Below are 17,522 nucleotides of genomic sequence, written 5' to 3' on the forward strand. Positions count from 1 at the left end.
TTTGGAGTTGATTCTGGTGCAGGGTGATATATAAGGATCTTGCTTTAGTTTTCTACAAGTAGTTAACCAATTTTGCCAGCACCATTTACTGAAGAGGCTTTCTTTCTTCCATTCTATTTTTTTAGCTCCCTTATCGAAGATTAGATGGCTATAGGTCTGCAGGTTCATTTCTGGGTTTTCAATTCTATTCCATTGGTCCTGAGGTCTGTTCTTATGCCAATACCAAGCTGTTTTGATTACTATGGCTTTATAGTAGAGTTTGAAATTTGGTATTGATATTCCTCCAGCAGTGTTCTTTCCGTTGAGGAGCGTTTTTGCTATTCGGGGTCTTTTATTGTTCCATATGAACTTGTTAGTTCTTATATCCACTCATGGATTCTGGCTTGGTCCATCTGGGGTAGGCTCAAATATTCTACATTTTAATATGCATACTCTGTGTATCTAAGGTACATGGGCCATCATGTGAGAAAGAGTAGAGTTGTTCAGATGTGGGATTGGGTTAGGTAGGCCTGTGTTGTGCTGGCTCTAATCCTTTCTACTTCAGGACCAAGCTCATGCATGCCCCTTCATCTCTTAGAGACTCAGCTTGTTTATCTATAAAACAGAGATAGTGCTATCCCCTTATCTTATGAGGTAGCTGTGGGAGTTAATCTTAAATGATTGCTTAATGTTATTATTATTATTTTAATAAATTATTAATTAGCATTGATGCTTGCAAAGTGACCAGTAGATCTTAATTTTTTTTTATTTGCAACTATCACCACCAATATTATCATAAGAGTATTTTCCTGTCTTTCCACATGATCACATAACATCTGTTGTGAGCCCGTGGATGCTGAAAGGATTAAGAGTAGGATAACTTTCCTCATACCACCATTTATCTCTCCCTTAGCCACAGGCCAGACAGAATGGGACAGGACTGGATTTTTCCTTCTATGTTATCAGTAAACAGTGTGGCAGATGTTCACTTTCTAAATGTTTTTTTTTAATAAGTTTTTTATTGTGAAAGTACTGTCCAGAGGGGTTACAATCACATGAGCAGGTAATGAGTACATTTCTTATCAAGCATTGTTGCTCCTTTGTTTGTCCCCTACAATCCCTTCGCTCCTGTCTCCCGCCTAAATTGGAAAATTCATATTTTGACATAGCGTCTTGTACATCTCATTGTTGCAATGGGTCAACCTATATCCCTATTTAAACAATTCGTTTTTTCCCTTCTGCTCCACAAATTATCAAATACAGTGAAAACAGGGGTTATAACAGGGGTTATAAAACCACGTGGTACCTTATAAATACATTAGAAACAATAGGAAGAAAGAAAAAAACCACTGTGTCCTTATCTTGGAGTTCATTTCGCTTAACATCATCTTATCTGACCATTTTTGCTTGTCTCCCATATATACTAGTTATCGCAAATAAGGGGAACCACGGGACCTGTGTTTTTTTTGCACCTGGTTTACTTCACTTCACCTAACTTTTTCCAAGTCTCAATTTCTTTTGGTTAGTTTGTGCCTGCCTGAGACAATGGGTAGGAGCAGCAGCTCCTCTCTCCTGGTGCCACGAGATGGCGGTGTTTCCTTTGGCATTGTCCAGTGGGTCGCTGAACCTCCACCCCAGTTTTAGTGTCTTGGATCCCACTTCTCTCTCATTGTTGGTTCCCTGCCCAGGCAGAAAGCTCTAGCAGGTCATGGTGCCCCATCTGTGAGATGTGAGCAGAGTATCACAACTCCTCTGTAGAAACCCACCATCTCTGCAGGCACAGGAAACAGGTTCCGAGTTGGGTTAGGGAAAGTGATTTTTTCCTTTGGTTGGCGAAGTTGTTGCTTGCTAACAGCTTTGATCTGATTTTGGATAACTGTGCCTAGGCACACGGATGTCGGAGGGTCCATACTTGGGTTCCACTTTCACTTCTTGCTTCCATATAAATCTCTCATTAACTACTACTTTTTGATAGGTGAAACCCCAGTGGGTCATCTCAGTAGCATGAATGTAAAACTATTCCCCACATAATTTGAATGAATCCCCTGAGAACAGGCACAGTTTGTTTCTGAGGAAGGGTTGTTGGTAAGCATCTGCTCTTGCCTTTCTGAGGAAGTTTTCTTACCATTTAGCTGGTGCAGACAGAGATCTGTGTACCTCTCTATAGCTGTTCATTTCTCATGCAGTGTGTCATGTTGGCTTGCTATCAATAGACCAGAGCCCCTGAACTGGACCTCTCACTTCTCTGTCACACTATCTCCTCTCCTCAGGCATTTTTGCACAAATGTCTCCTGTAATTCCTTCTAGCAGGTAGCAAGGTAGTTAGCATGACATCAGCACCCTGAATATGGGTGTGAGTCCTGGAAGCTGTTTATTTCTTTATATTCGGGTCACTTATTTATCTATACAATGGGTGCAAGGACAAAGGGTACTTGTTAAGTTGTCAGATGTAATTTGATAATGTACAGGAGGCAGTGTCTGGCACACTTGGTAGGGCACTTTGTTATATGACTGAATCTTACCAAGTCATCTCCAGAAGGAAGGAACTTGAGAAAGGGATGGGAGAGGATGGGACAAGAAGGAGGTATAAGTGACACTCTTGTATTGGATCTCAAGAGAATAGGAAGTTACAGTATATACACCAGTACCAGCACTGTAAGATGTGGCTGCCAGTCACTGTCTGACCCTACAATGAAACATCTTTCCCAACTTTAAGGTATGTGAGTGTATGTGTATGTTTGTGTGTGTGTACATCTGTGCTGATTGTTTTCTTTCTCCTTCCCATTCACATTATCCATTCTGGGCATTTGGCATGACTCATCTTCCCTCATTCGTGCCCACCCTTCTCTTCCTTGTCCCCAACTGCTAGCTCTGCTCAGCAATCTCTTGTCTCTCTCAGGGAGGCTTCACTTGCTCTCCAGGGCCCCTCTCCAATGACACGCTGCTAGGTTTTTCCCATCTCTTCTCTGGGTCGTAGGGCCCCTGCATTGACATGGTTTTACAAGGGAGCATCCCCTTAAGTCCTGAGCACCTAGGGGTGCTCTACTCTCTTCACCCCAGGCCTGTCCCACACATAGAACATTACAGAATTAAATTAGATGACAGTAGAAATGATGCTACTGGATTTTTTTTGTAAAAACAATAAATAAAGGATCAGATTCTTCCTGACAGCCTTTTATACCCAAGTTTGGTGCCCAAGCTCATTTTTGGAATGGGAGAGTGGTAATGTTTACTGTATCTATTTGGAGGGCATCCTTCCAAACGTTTTGCTATTGCATCTTTTTGCGCATGTCTGCTGATGTTTAGTAGTGTTATATACCTGGATAACATTGATTGCGATATGTCATTTGGTGTATATTTCTGCCTTACTCAATAGGCCACAAGCTACTAAAAGGTACTGATGTCATCTTATTGATCCCTTTATCTCCAGGACTCAACCACTGAATCATGTACATAAAGGTGTGTTTCTGTAGGTGGCAGTATAGAAGTAAATATGGTTGCATATATATATATATATACACATAGATACCCAGAGGGAAGACTCAGAAGAGGAAAGTTTAATTGGAGTGTCACCTCTTCACAGTGGCTAAAATTCTCAGAAGACCTCTCAGACATCTGCCAAAGCTGTAGGAAAGGGCAAGGTTGGAGCGAGAAACGGAGCAGAACATCGAGTTAAGTGTAGGCACCGATCCTTGACAGGCCTGGCTTATCCGGGAGGAAGGGGAAACACAGAAAATATGGGATGCGCGTGACCCAACTTCTCAGCTTCAAGCTGAGCTAAGATTCATTTGGTCATTAAGATTCAACAAGAAGAGACACACAGTCTCTCTGTCTTGTAGACGCCTATTGAGAATAGACTGTACAAGCTTGTGTCTGGATGCTGCGAAGGACTTGTGAATTACATCTAAAAACCTAGGGGAAAATGGCATGAAAGGACTCGGTCATTAGAAATGTATTTTATCACCCTACTTTGGAAGGCTGCTTGCAAACATGAAATTCTTTCTTTGTGCCTCCCACAGGTAGAGAGGGTATTCTGTATTTGCAACCTGTCTCCTTCCCTATTAATCATCTGATCGTCTCATCCTGTGTAGATGTCACAGGCCTCTCTATTTGAAGACTTTATCAGTATTTATCTTGTAGTCTTTAATAAATCATTTGCTCCCTGTGTGTGATTCAGGGTGCTTTACATGAGTGAGGCATCCTCCTCTCCCCAGTTCACTGTACTTCCTTGACAGGTTGGTGTGACTTTCTCCCTCTGACTCTTTCTTGACACAGAAGCTGGAAAGCGGCAGAGAAGCTGGCTGTTTCAAAAAGCTTGTTTGTTGAGGAAGGGTTTTCACTTAATCTACTAGTAGCAATTATTTCTCAGAGGCTGTACATCAAAACAGGAATGTTTATTAAAACAAGTTAGCGGAGGCTACTGAAAAGACGTTTGTCCGTCAGTCGAGGGTGCTTTTCAACTATCTTTTAGCCCTCTTGAATCTTCAGTTTCAGAGTTTTAAACTAGCCATTTGACAAACAACTTTTGGGCCAAGATGCAACTTCCATCCTGTTTTGTAAATAAAGCTTTATTAGAATGGAACCACAGGCACTTACTCTGTGTCTTGCGAAGTAGCTATATCACCAATTATCTGGCCAAAATATTTACTCTCTAATATTGTATAGAAAATGTTTGTGTTACTGGTTCTAGACATTTCTCAGATATCAGTGGGTGGTAGCTTACTGCTCTGTCCCAAGGGTGCTCCAGTATGTTCTGCCAGGGACCATGTGAATATCTGTGCACACATATGTGTGTGACATTTAGGTTTGCACCTATACACAGTGTAAACAGTGGCTGCCTGATGGCAGCGCTTTATGTTGTCTTTCTCATGTCTGTGTATTTTGGAGTCTTTCTGAAGTTCTCTGTATTAGTTATATAACAACAATAGTAGAGACAAAATCCTTTCTTCTCTTGGTGCCTCATTTTCCCTAATTGTTTGTCAGGATAAAGACATGTTCCTCTGAAGGATTCAAGGAAGGAAATGCTACTTGCTGTTACTTAGACACAGCTGTGTTTGGTGAACACAAAATTGCTGGTCTTTAACACAGTAGAGTGAACAATTACACCTATCCTTTTAGCATTAAGCCAAAGAAGTACTAAAATATAAGATATTTTCTCAATCTGTTGTCCGTTGTGCTAGTGTACAGGTATTAGTGAATCAATGGCTTTGGGAAAAGTAAGGAATCCTTGAAAATCTGTTTGTAGGTGTTGGGAGCCAAAAGTTAAGTCTCTCAAACTTGATAGGCTTAACTATCGCACTGGAACAACCTGAGCCTGAGTTTACAGAATCCCACCTTTTCACCACGCCTTAAAGTAAGCACCCTGCAGCTACTAACGACTACCTTTTCACCCCGCCCTAAATCTACTAACGACCACCTTTGCACCACGCCCTAAGTCCAAGCATATAAATACCCTTGTGTGAAAAATAAAAATTGGCAGCTTGATCAGAATCTTTGTCTTGCTGTCTTCCTTCGTGTCTCTTGTCCCTTCATTCCTTCTCGCTTAGGTTCACCGCCCTCGTTGAAGTCCTACAGTAGGAGAAAGGCATTAATTCATGTTGTAAGCCACAGGAAGTGGAGGGTGGTTTGACTTGCTTCTGAGAGAGCTACTGAAAGAGACCAAGGCCCCAAGTCTCCTTCTCCCACCTCCAGATTTTACTGCATGTGTGCGTTATCAGGCATATATGAAAACTACTCTAGATGCCTTTCTGCATTTTCAGTTTTTTAAAAAAAATAAGAACTCTCAACACACTCTCAATCTGGCTTATTCCTCCTTCACAAGCCAGCCTGACAGGTGCAGAGGTGTGTAGGTGTAGTTCTGAAAGCAGGTCCCTTCGTGCTGACCCAGGCCACTTGTGCATTGAGAAGTGACATGACTATTGCTCTTCCACCTTAGTCTTTATTCAGTTCATTTCCAGACTTGGGTTGGGAGCCCCCAGGGGTGCAATGCCTCTGTAGGCTGTGCCAGAGGTATTGGGCTGAGTCAGAATCTACTTCTGGTCTGTGGGGTACTGAGATGAGGTGCACCTCTGGGAGAAATGAGTAAGCAATACCTTCAGACGACTCCTACAGCCCTGGAACACTACCTCACAGCTCAGCAGTGGCTCCCCAGCTTGCAGAGTCCCTGGATGGACAGAAACACTGGCAGGAATTAAAGACCGAATTTCTTCTCTCTTGGCATTGGTTGGAGAGAGGTTCAGGTGATGGAATGGAAGGTGTTAGCAAAACAAATGATGCCTTTTAGGTTGGCCAATTCATTTTTGAACAGGTTCAGTATTTTTGAGCATCCTTTCTATTTCAGCTATAGTTACCAAAGAGATCTTTATTTCTGATCATATCCAGACCACTCCTCCATCACATAGTTTTGGCATCCCCAAATTTATTCTGTTGTATAGTTTGCCAGATTATTCCCTTTCCTTTACCTGAGGTTACCATCCCTTCTGTCACTGAATTTATTTCTAATTATGATTCAAGAGCAAGCTTGATTTGGGTGACATGTCTTCTGGTGATCTAATCTGAAGCCACCTGGACAAGGGAGGACTCCCTCCTTCCCCTGTGCATGTGCTCCTATGGCTTCCTGTGTGTACCACTCAGCCTTGAGCTGTGGTGATCATCTTTCTGAGAAGGTGAGCTCCTGGAAGGATAAGAAAGAAAAGGAGAAGAGTAGATCATGACAGCCCCAAGCTAGGATTTTTTCCATGTTATTGTCTGATTGAATCAGTCAAAGAAGTCAGTGAAGGAGTTTTATTACTCTATTTTACAAAGAAGGAAAGCCACAGACACATAAAATCAGGGTGTAGCTGAGTTAATATCCTTCTGTCTCTGATTTTTTCAGCTCATGGTCTTTCTAGTATACCCTATTTTCTTGGTATTTAACAGTGGGAATCAGGCAAGTTAGAGGATGATATACTAGAAGGAAATAGTAAGCCAGGCAAGAGCAATATGTTTTTGTACCATGCTAGGATGTGCAAGTGACAGTGTTGGTGACAGAGGTGTTCACTCTTGTTCATCTCTACCCCTCATGAGTAGAGAGTAGGGGCTCAGAGATAGGACAAGTCATGGGTGGGGGGAGTGGGGGAGGTTGGGAAGGGATGAGAAGGGGAAACAAGGGAGAAGGCTACAATGCTTGATGACAAATGTACTCATTATCTTGCCCATCTAATTGTAACCCCTCTGTACAGTATTTTCACAATAAAAATTTTAAAAAAAGATAGGACAAGTCTTGGAAAAGTTATGAGTAATACAAACGAAGAGGAATTGCATATACACAGATACACACATATGTCTTTTTTCAGTTGAAAGTGAAAAGACAGACAATTTTTGGGTATGTTCTTTTTTAACCTGGAAATTTACTAAGAAAATAAATGGGCTCAGTGTTCTCTGATTCTGAAATCTAAGATCTAGAAACAAAGTGAATTTCCCCTTGTGTTGGCAGCACCGATACTGACAGTCCCAGATATTGGTGTGAGCTCCAGGGCTCTAATAAAGATTTGTTCCCCTGCTTTTCTGCCAGAACCAATGCTCTTCCATTTCCCAACTGAAAACATACTTAATAGAGACAAGTTTTTGGCAAGGGTGAGAGGCTCACCAGATTGAAGGCAGTGCTCTGGAAACGTAAGAGTCAGTATTCCAGTTTAAAGAGTTGAGTTCCACTTCCCTTAAAGAGAGCCCCCGCCTTGTCCTCCACCCACCTCTCCCCCAGGACCAGATCCTCTCAGCCGAAATAGTCATCTCTTTATCACACCAGGGCGCTTGTGTGTGGCCATTATGTGGGATTTCTGGAATGGAGTCCTTATTGGAAGCAGCGGCTTCCTCCCTTTGCCTCCCCCTCCAGGAACTTGTGGAATGTGATTTTCCCCTTGCAAATAAAATCTGTGTTTGGCTGGATCTGTTCAGGAACTATATTCTGCCTGTTTTCCACTCAAGTTTCTTAAGAAAATCCATTGCTTCTCTTGATTTTGTTGTGTGGATGGACAGAGTTGTGAAGTGAGTGAGCCAAATACAAAAATAAAAATAAAAAGTAGACTACAAAGATTCAACTCAGTGTGTCCACAAAGTGGCTGACATCTTGGCTTCCTTTTTAGTACCATGAGCCTGTAGTGCCTCCCTTATGGGGTACTTGTCAGGTATGAATGTGAGAATGTGGGAAACAATTGGCACTGCTTTGCTTGCTCAGCCCTCTTGGCTGCCTCTCTCTGTCTCCTCCTCTTCCTTAGATGCAGATTTATCCTCTTAATTGTGTCCACATTTGAGATCCTCAAAGCCAGTGTGCAGTCAAGCAGAGAAATAGAGGAAAGGGCATATCTGTTGAGCAACTATTGTGGGCCAGGTCGTATGCTTCTGGAACAATTCTGTGATTCCATATCCTATGATGTCCTTCATAGCAGAAGGAGGGAATAGTAAAGTTCCTCTTGGAGAGTGCTTATATTTAGAACACATAAAGTCCATGAGAATGTTGAATGGGCTTTGAATTTACTCAAAGTCATACATTCCAATACACACTAAATTCAGCAAACAGTGGAAATGCAAGAGCAGCTGCTCAGTTGACTTCAGTTCATGCCTTCATTTCACTTGGTTCAAACTTGGGTTTCCTCTTATTCTGCTCCTCTTGCCTGCGATATTCAGTTTGAAAGACCCCCGAAGACTTGGGGTGTCCTTCAATCAGAAGAGACCCTTCCCCAAGGAACAACGAGACCACTTGTGCGGATGCAATCAGCAAGAGGTTTATTCGGGCATGCCTCGGCTCCCAGGTGCACTCAACCACGAGATCCACAAGGTTCGGGTCAAGTGTCTGAGAACCGGTTACACGGGTACCCGGGGCGACAAAGTCTGTCGGAAGACTTGCGCGCCAAGTGCTTGAAAGCACCCTCTTTTTATGGACAGCAGAAGCGAGGTTACAGAAGCGAGATGCGTGGTTACAGGGGGATGATTGGTTAATTTCAAATTACGCTCAGGGTGAGGATTGGTCAGGTTAAGCTAGCCAGATGGGGTAGGTGGGGTTGGGGGGAAAGCTGACGTGTCGGTACTTGCCCGGACAAGTCTGTGCGGGTCGTTATGCACCGAAACTGTTTGTTCCCTAATTTTGACAAGTGATTTATTACATCCTGCCCTACCCTGCCATTAGGGTTAAGTTTTACAGGAAGGGACAGGTGGGTCGGCTATTTTCTAGGAATGTCTGGCTTTAAGGCAAGTACTAGGGTCAGGCTAGGGTCTGCAGGCGGTGACTCAGAGGCTCGAGGTTTCGTTTCCTGGTTAGCGGCCTGCACTTATCCTGCCCCACCACCCCCTTAGGTATGCAGGGTAAGGGGCAGCAACTTTCTTGGGGTACCTAGTGGGCAAGCACGGGCTGGGGTCTTTCATTCCCCCATTTCCTTTTGCCTGAATGAAATCCTTCATTCACCCGACGTTTCCTCCGTTAATTTAAGCTGATGATATTGTTGGGTTAGTACTAGGGCCTGTACGACCGATAGTCGGTCTTTTACAAATTGTATCAGGCGATTTATAATGCAGGGACCTAAGGTAAGAATTAGCATTAATAGTATTAGTGGTCCCATTAGGGAGGATAACAGGGTAGCGAACCATGGGGACTTGTTCCATGATCCTTTGTACCTGCTGTACTTGTAAGCTCCAATTTTAAGACATACTCATACCATTTGCTACATACTTAAACTTTCTGAGGTTTGTCTTCTTTAAAGACAATTCTTACTTTTCAAATCCTTTTTTATCCAAAGTGGATATCAATTTTTTCCCCAATTCCTTTTCCAAGGCTTTTTTTACTACCTTTTTTACAATCCCTTTTCCAAGGCTTTCTTTACCACCCTCTTTCTTTACAATCCCTGAGCATCTTTGTAGCTGTAGTTTAAAACTGCACAATTTTCCTTTTGCTTGCGGAACCTTTATCTTAGAACAGCCTTAAGGCACCACTGTGATGTAGAAGCTTGCTAGATTTTAAGGCTAAGAGTATTACCTCCATTGATAACACACTCAGGTTATTACCATACCAGAGCCAAACTAGGCTGTGACCATAGAGTGGATTTCCAGTCACTATGCACTGAAGTGCCTAAGACAAGTAAGCCAATGATATCCTTGTCCCCAATATTCACTGTGGGAAGAGAGGGTTTTTGGATATCACCCAAAAGAATGTCCGACAAGATCGTAGATTTAGCAGCAGTCAACCAGGAAGCAGACTGAGGTGATGGAATCTTTAGGCAGGAGTTTCTCCAGGTGGCTGTCAGGCAGTCGTTGAACTTTAACCATTAGGGTATGCAGCAGCAGCAGCAGCAGGATCTCTCAGTGGCTCCAAGGGACTGTCACACCTCATGCTGGGCTGTAAATTCCTACACAGACTGGTTAAGGATACATTGCATAGGCTTGGCAGGCTTTGATCCTGCTGGTTTTTAAGATCTTTAAACAATAGCCCAGGACAATTTACCAAAATCACAACATTTTTACTAACCAGATATTTTTGTAAATAGACACAGAAGGCTCAGAAGGCTTAGTCTTGTAACCATCTCTGACAGATGCAGTCTCCACACCTTGCATATCAACAACTGTTAGCCCTATTTTTTATGCCTTTAAAAGAATTATTTTATCTATTTTGCCTCATTTTTCCAAAACTGACTCTGGACCCTTGATCTTAAAATGGGGGTAGAAGGGCGAAGATCCATCTTCTGTAACTTTTTCAAGCTGACTTCAGGGGCGTTGATCTTACCTAGCCAGGAACCTATAACCTTAGCCTATTTTACAAAGAGGCCATCAGGGTTAGATGTCATTAAGAACAATATTTAACATTTGACAACTGCACAGACCTTTTCTCCGGCTACAGCAGTGTAGCTTGTTTAGCACTCTGGTTTGCAAAAGCATCTTCCTAGATGGCTTAGGAATGTGATCTCAACAATGCCTAAGATGCCTAAGTTACCTTTGCAGGCCTTTAGACAGATATCAATAGAAACACACTCAGGTTTGCAAACTTTTTCCTGAGCAAATGAACTTCATGTAACTAGTGTCAGCCAATCAATTAAAGCTTTTTGGCACATAAAGGGGTTGAGATTTAAACTATCCCCCACATTTTATAACATTAGCTTTTTACTATCATAGAGGATTGGCAAGTTCCTGTCTCTTACAAGGTAGTCATGAACATTAGGCATGCTTCCAAACTATCTTCCTATGACCTCCCGGCTCTGACCAGTTTTGAAAGGCCACGCACAAATGACACTAGGATCTGACATTTCTGCCATCCAAGCAGTGGCTTACTGCCTCTGGATGCTTCTCCATTGCTTTTGTCCCAGGAGTGTCTTCTCCACATTGGGATAAATGCCTCATTGGCATTTCCCTTTAGCTGGTTGCTGGACTCGAACTCAGGGCCTGAGCACTGTCCCTCAGCTCTACAGCTCAAGGCTAGCACTCTGCCACTTTGAGTCCCAGACTCAGGGCTTGAATGCTGTCCCCTAACTCTTCAGTCCAGGGCTAGTACTCTGCCACTATGAGTCTTGAGCTTGGCGCTTGAGTACTGTCCCCTGACTCTTCAGTCCAGGGCTAGTACTCTGCTGGCTGAAGAGAGGTGACAGTCTCACAGGGACCTTTGTCTGCCCGGGCTGGCTTCGAACCAGTTTGCAGATCAATGCGTCTTATGAAAGGCCACTTTACTCCAATTAAAAGCAACAAGGTGGTCAACATAGAAGTAGCTTTTAAGCATGCTCTTACCTGAAACTTATTAAGAGTCAAAGTTACATCTGACAAACTTGTAAGAATCCTCTGTGCTTTGCTCTGGGCTTGCTGGAAACTTAAAAAAACCTATAAGAGCAAGCTAGAATAGCAATTATTTTGGTAATTTTAATTTTTTCCTTTGTGCACATTGAGGCCAATGTCAAGAACAGTTTTACATTTAAACTTTATATCCAAAAAATTCATTTTTTTTAATTAATTTTTTTTTAAAAGCCTTTTATTAATCACCTTTAATATTTTATATCATACTTTAGTTTTTATTTGCGTTTTGAAAAGATCCCTTGAAATCTTGAGGCCAAGTGTCACTCATTGCCTCTTGGTTGCTTGTTTTAAAGCAGACACACATTAAGATTTTTAAACTCAAATGACAATTTTTCCTTAATGCCAAAAATTACAGTCACCATCATTATACCACGAGGCTAGACTTAACACCTCTATAACTTTTAAAAACATCCTAATTGTAGAACATAATTGAAAGTAAGCCACATTATACAAATAACCTTTTGGCCCTCTTTTTAAGGCCTTTCTAATTTTAATGTTAACACATCCAAGGGGAAGTTTTAGCAATACTAATCAGGTCATCACATCACTTATTTTAACCATCATGTTTTCAGTGTCTGACTGCAGAGAAAAGAGAGAACAAAGATGGGCCGTTCGGCCCCTTCTATGGAATGGGCACACCCAATCTGACTCTTTAGGGTTAGATGAACTGCGTTTGTGCCAGCTTACCCTCTTTCACCCTGCGTGGACTCTTCCCAGGGCCTGTCCCACCATGCATGGCCAGCTGAACTGCACTTCTGCTTGTTCACCCCTTACCCCTAAAGATAGGTCTTCTGTTGGTTTCTTTTCTCCATCTCTTCTCTTGGTTCTCGAATGAAATACAGTTTTAGACAGACAGAACAGGTAACATCTTTGACAGTGTTAAACTAACCTTTACATTTAAATTTTTAATATTTATCTCCAAATTTTAGCCAAGGGAATTAGATCTCAAACTGCCAATGCATTTTTGTTAAGCCAGATAATTTGATTACAGTATAAACAGTCATGCAATTTAAAACATTAGTCTTTTAAAATACCAGATTTTCTAATTTGCAAGTTAAAGAATCTTTACAAAGCCATTTAAAACAATGTGAAGATTTTTAAAATCTTTGGTAATGTCCAAACCTCATAACCTTTTGAATTTTAACTTTAAACTCACCCAATTGTTACAGCATGCTGACAATTCTTATCTTTGAACATGTTCACAGACACACACAAAGCACTCACACAGATCTTAAAGCGCGCAAAAATCAAAATCAGTCGTACGTACACCTTTTAAAGTTCTTAAACAAAAATTTAAGACAGTATTTCTTTTTAACTAGGTACCTTTGTTGGGCTTTATTTTTCCAGAGCTTGCTTATCTAGCAAGGCGATTCACTAATTAGTCTTTTGAATCCCTTCTGTAGGAGGAGGGCTGGGGGAGGGGGTCACCTAAAACTAAACTGTCCAGATTTTTACATTGTCAGGACTAGTTGAAAAAGTCCAAACCAGACACACAGCCTTTTACACCCTCCCTGCTAGCAGCCTGCACAAGGAGAAAATGCAGCCTGAGGCTTGAAGGGAACCAAACTAGCCCAGTAACCTTCCATGCCTCACAGGGAGGGTGGGCGTAGCGGGTCTGTGACCCAGCCCAGCTGGAACTTTTATTCCCCCAGAGATAACAAAAACACAGATAAACACAAAAACCAAGGATCCACATTTAAAACTGATACCAATTCTAAAACAAAACTAGACAAAAACTGAAGGCTGAGTTGGGGACTAATGAGCCCCAGTTTATCCCTACTGGAACTCTATGCTGTTCTCACTCAGCAAGCTGAATCCAGAGGCTGCTGATTGAGCCTGTCACACTCACCCAGAACTTTCCTACCCCAGAAAACATAAAACAAACACACACTAAAGTTAACAATACAACCAAGTGGCCACAAAGACAAAATCAAGTCTCAGTGAATGGGGCAACATCTCACCACCATTTACTTACCAGGGGACTCAAACCCCCTATTTACCTCCGGAGGATTTTTTTTTTTTTTTCTGCAGACGTTGACCCAGGGGCCTTCCAAGGCGGAGGAGAATTCCCTGTCATCTGGGGCAAGGGAAAAGAAAAATCCCTAGCGGCCGTCCCCTCAGACTGGCAGGTTCTCCCCCACGCTCAGACCCCCTGAGCCAAGGCCCAAGGCTGAGATCTAACTGGGGCCACTCACAGGTGGTCAGTGGCAATTTCATAATTGACAAACAAGCAAGTTCCTAAAACCTGACAATCTAGGCTCGGGCTGTCCTTCCAGTGCTGTAAAGTAAGGCTAAGGGGGGTTGTGACAGTCTGTCCCATGCTAAAAAAATTTTAACAAACACAAATAAAAGATGAACACAGACAACACTTAGCTTCGCTGCGCGTTTTTGCCAACAAACCGAAAGCAAAACCAGATGGAGACTTTATTGAGAGTCCGGATCTCTCGTCTCCCAGACGAACCACGCGTCCAAAAGGACCGGGTTCCAGATGGGCCACTTTTTCAGGCCCTCGGATGAGCCACTGTTTCAGGCTCCGGATGAGCCACTGTTTCAGGCTCCGGATGAGCCACTGTTTCAGGCTCCGGATGAGCCACTGTTTCAGGCTCCGGATGAGCCACTGTTTCAGGCTCCGGATGAGCCACTGTTTCAGGCTCCGGATGAGCCACTGTTTCAGGCTCCGGACACCCCCAAGACGTCTCCTGGGGGTTGCGGTCGGGAGTACGAGCTCGTCAGCTCCTCCACGGGCCCGCCAGATACAGACGAGTACGGCCGAACTCACCAGATTCGCAAGCGCACAGTAATTGACAACATAACTTAGCTACAGACAACACGCAGACAACACACAGACGCTGGCCAGCTTACCTCCCGGAAATGGGTCGGTGGTCCCTGGGTGGGGGTCTCTATCCCGGACGAGCCCCCAGATGAAAGACCCCCGAAGACTTGGGGTGTCCTTCAATCAGAAGAGACCCTTCCCCAAGGAACAACGAGACCACTTGTGCGGATGCAATCAGCAAGAGGTTTATTCGGGCATGCCTCGGCTCCCAGGTGCACTCAACCACGAGATCCACAAGGTTCGGGTCAAGTGTCTGAGAACCGGTTACACGGGTACCCGGGGCGACAAAGTCTGTCGGAAGACTTGCGCGCCAAGTGCTTGAAAGCACCCTCTTTTTATGGACAGCAGAAGCGAGGTTACAGAAGCGAGATGCGTGGTTACAGGGGGATGATTGGTTAATTTCAAATTACGCTCAGGGTGAGGATTGGTCAGGTTAAGCTAGCCAGATGGGGTAGGTGGGGTTGGGGGGAAAGCTGACGTGTCGGTACTTGCCCGGACAAGTCTGTGCGGGTCGTTATGCACCGAAACTGTTTGTTCCCTAATTTTGACAAGTGATTTATTACATCCTGCCCTACCCTGCCATTAGGGTTAAGTTTTACAGGAAGGGACAGGTGGGTCGGCTATTTTCTAGGAATGTCTGGCTTTAAGGCAAGTACTAGGGTCAGGCTAGGGTCTGCAGGCGGTGACTCAGAGGCTCGAGGTTTCGTTTCCTGGTTAGCGGCCTGCACTTATCCTGCCCCACCACCCCCTTAGGTATGCAGGGTAAGGGGCAGCAACTTTCTTGGGGTACCTAGTGGGCAAGCACGGGCTGGGGTCTTTCAAGTTCAGCCTCTGGCATGAGTCCTCAGCCAGGGACCAGTTGTCCATTAATTAGGTGAGCCATGTGGGAGGGGTGTGCTGAGATTAACCTCCCGTTAGTACACTTTATATGAGTGTTAGATCCAAAGAGTTCCTCTCTGCCTTTAGCTGTGATGTTAAAGACAGGATAGGGGAGGGAAAGAAGAGAGAAAGAAAAACTTACTTCCAAATTTCATGTGCTTACATGTAGTTAGAGTTCATGTGAGAGACACTTGCACAGGAAAGTGAATTTCAAAGAAGAATATATAACTTGTTTCAGGCCACATGGTTAGCTGAGTTGGGTATGAATACTTTTTTTGTTGTTGGTTGTGGGGCTTGAACTCGGTGCCTGGATGCTGTCTCTGATCTGTTTTTGCTCTAGGCTAGCACTCTACCACTTTGAGCCACAACACCACTTGCATTTTTCTGTGGATAATTGGAGATAAGAGTTTCATGGACTTTCCTTGCCTGGTCTGGCTTTGAACCGTGATCTTCAGATATTAGCCTCCTGAGCAGCTAGAATTACAGGCATGAGTCACCAGTGCCAGACTAGAAATACTTCTGGTTTCCAAGGTTTGCATCTTTGTCTTGGAAAACTAATCTTAGCTTTGGATTTCTTTAGAGAGCTCTGACTGTCATAATGTAATTTTGAGTGATTTATTTATGTTGTGTTCAGGAGGTCAGGGAGAGGCATGTGTGCTTTAGATCTTTGTATTAGTTAACTTGGGCTTACATAACAAAGACCACAGAGTCAGTAGCCTCATCATCCGCTCATGAGCCATGACCTTATAAGAAAGGAAGAGTCATTAGGGCTGTCATCAATCCCTTTTAGGAGAGAACACAGCAAGAAAGCAGCCATCTACAAACCAGGAAGCCCTCACGTCCTGCTAGAATCTTAACCTTAATCTTAACCCGTCTCTAGAAGTGAATGATAATACATTTTGGATGTTGTCATTGTAGTAACAGGCACCCTGGGCTGAAACTCAGATATTTTCAACTAAGAAACTTACAAGATTCTCATAATGATACATTTTATTTTTTTTCTTGCTTCTTAGGAACATATTGGTATCTACATCTCTGCAATAGGATCTGACCTGTCCGCTAATGGAAATCTATTCATTGTACTCATAAACTGCTTTGTTGAATGGCAACTCTTTTGTACAACTACTTAAAGATAACAAAAATATTTTAAAAAATCTATCAGTCATTTGGTCCCATGAAGAAAATGTGTCCTGCAACCTGCTATGATAAATAAAAGTTTTATTGGTACAAAGTCATTTATTTGCATGTTGCCTGTGGCTGCTTTCATGCTTCAACAACAGTTTTAGCAGACTATCTGGTCCATGAAGCTTAAATATTCATTATCTGATCCTTCACAGAAAAGATATCATAACTCTTTTATACTGAAGTTGGAAGATCACATGAAAGAAATAGGCTTCATTTGAAATATTAGGAAACGGACCTGAAAAGTGGATATGTTTTTAAATACAAAATTAGTTTCATACAAAGCTACAGTAAAGAACCAGTAGGCATAAGAAAGTAATTTTCAGGGTCTGTATGAATAACCATTATAAATTGATTTAATTCCAACTTACCATTTTTCTATGCATGAAATAAGGTGATTATTTTTTATTTTATTTAGACAAGTCAACAATCTTTTTGATAATCCCATTAGGGATTAAACAAAACATAACATGCAAGACCATATGTCCTTCCTGGCATCATTCCTGTTTCAGTTCTTTTGACCTTACATCCCAAGCATTCCTTATTGTCATTAGTATACTCCATAAATGTCATTGCTGATGGTTACATGACATCTTTCTCTACAGAAATGCCAAAATTTATATAGTTATTATAATGTTTTTAGGGTTTTTGTTTTTCATTATACTGAATCTTGAAATTTCTGTCCACATTTCTAAATTCCTTGATATAGATTTCTAGCCAAAGCATATATGTTTTAATGGTCTTGATTCATTTCATAAATTTCATTTTAAAAGGTTGTTCAACCTCTGTTCTGCTATGAGGGTGAGGATGCTAGTCTTATAACATTCCCTAAAGTATACTGTTA

The 17,522-nt window shown here is 42.6% G+C and overlaps 1 long non-coding RNA gene across 1 annotated transcript in view; it reads left to right on the forward strand.

The window, feature by feature from the left end:
- Window positions 1-16,603, forward strand: part of LOC122126172 — a 60,692-nt gene extending 44,089 nt beyond the window's left edge. Inside the window, exon 3 of the long non-coding RNA XR_006150865.1 lies at window positions 16,510-16,603. This is a non-coding gene — a long non-coding RNA (uncharacterized LOC122126172). The remainder of the gene's footprint in view (window positions 1-16,509) is intronic.
- Window positions 16,604-17,522: the final 919 nt, after the last annotated feature.

Source organism: Dipodomys spectabilis, unplaced genomic scaffold (assembly GCF_019054845.1).
Source record: "Dipodomys spectabilis isolate Male_0828 unplaced genomic scaffold, ASM1905484v1 ptg000273l, whole genome shotgun sequence".
Taxonomy (NCBI): domain Eukaryota; kingdom Metazoa; phylum Chordata; class Mammalia; order Rodentia; family Heteromyidae; genus Dipodomys; species Dipodomys spectabilis.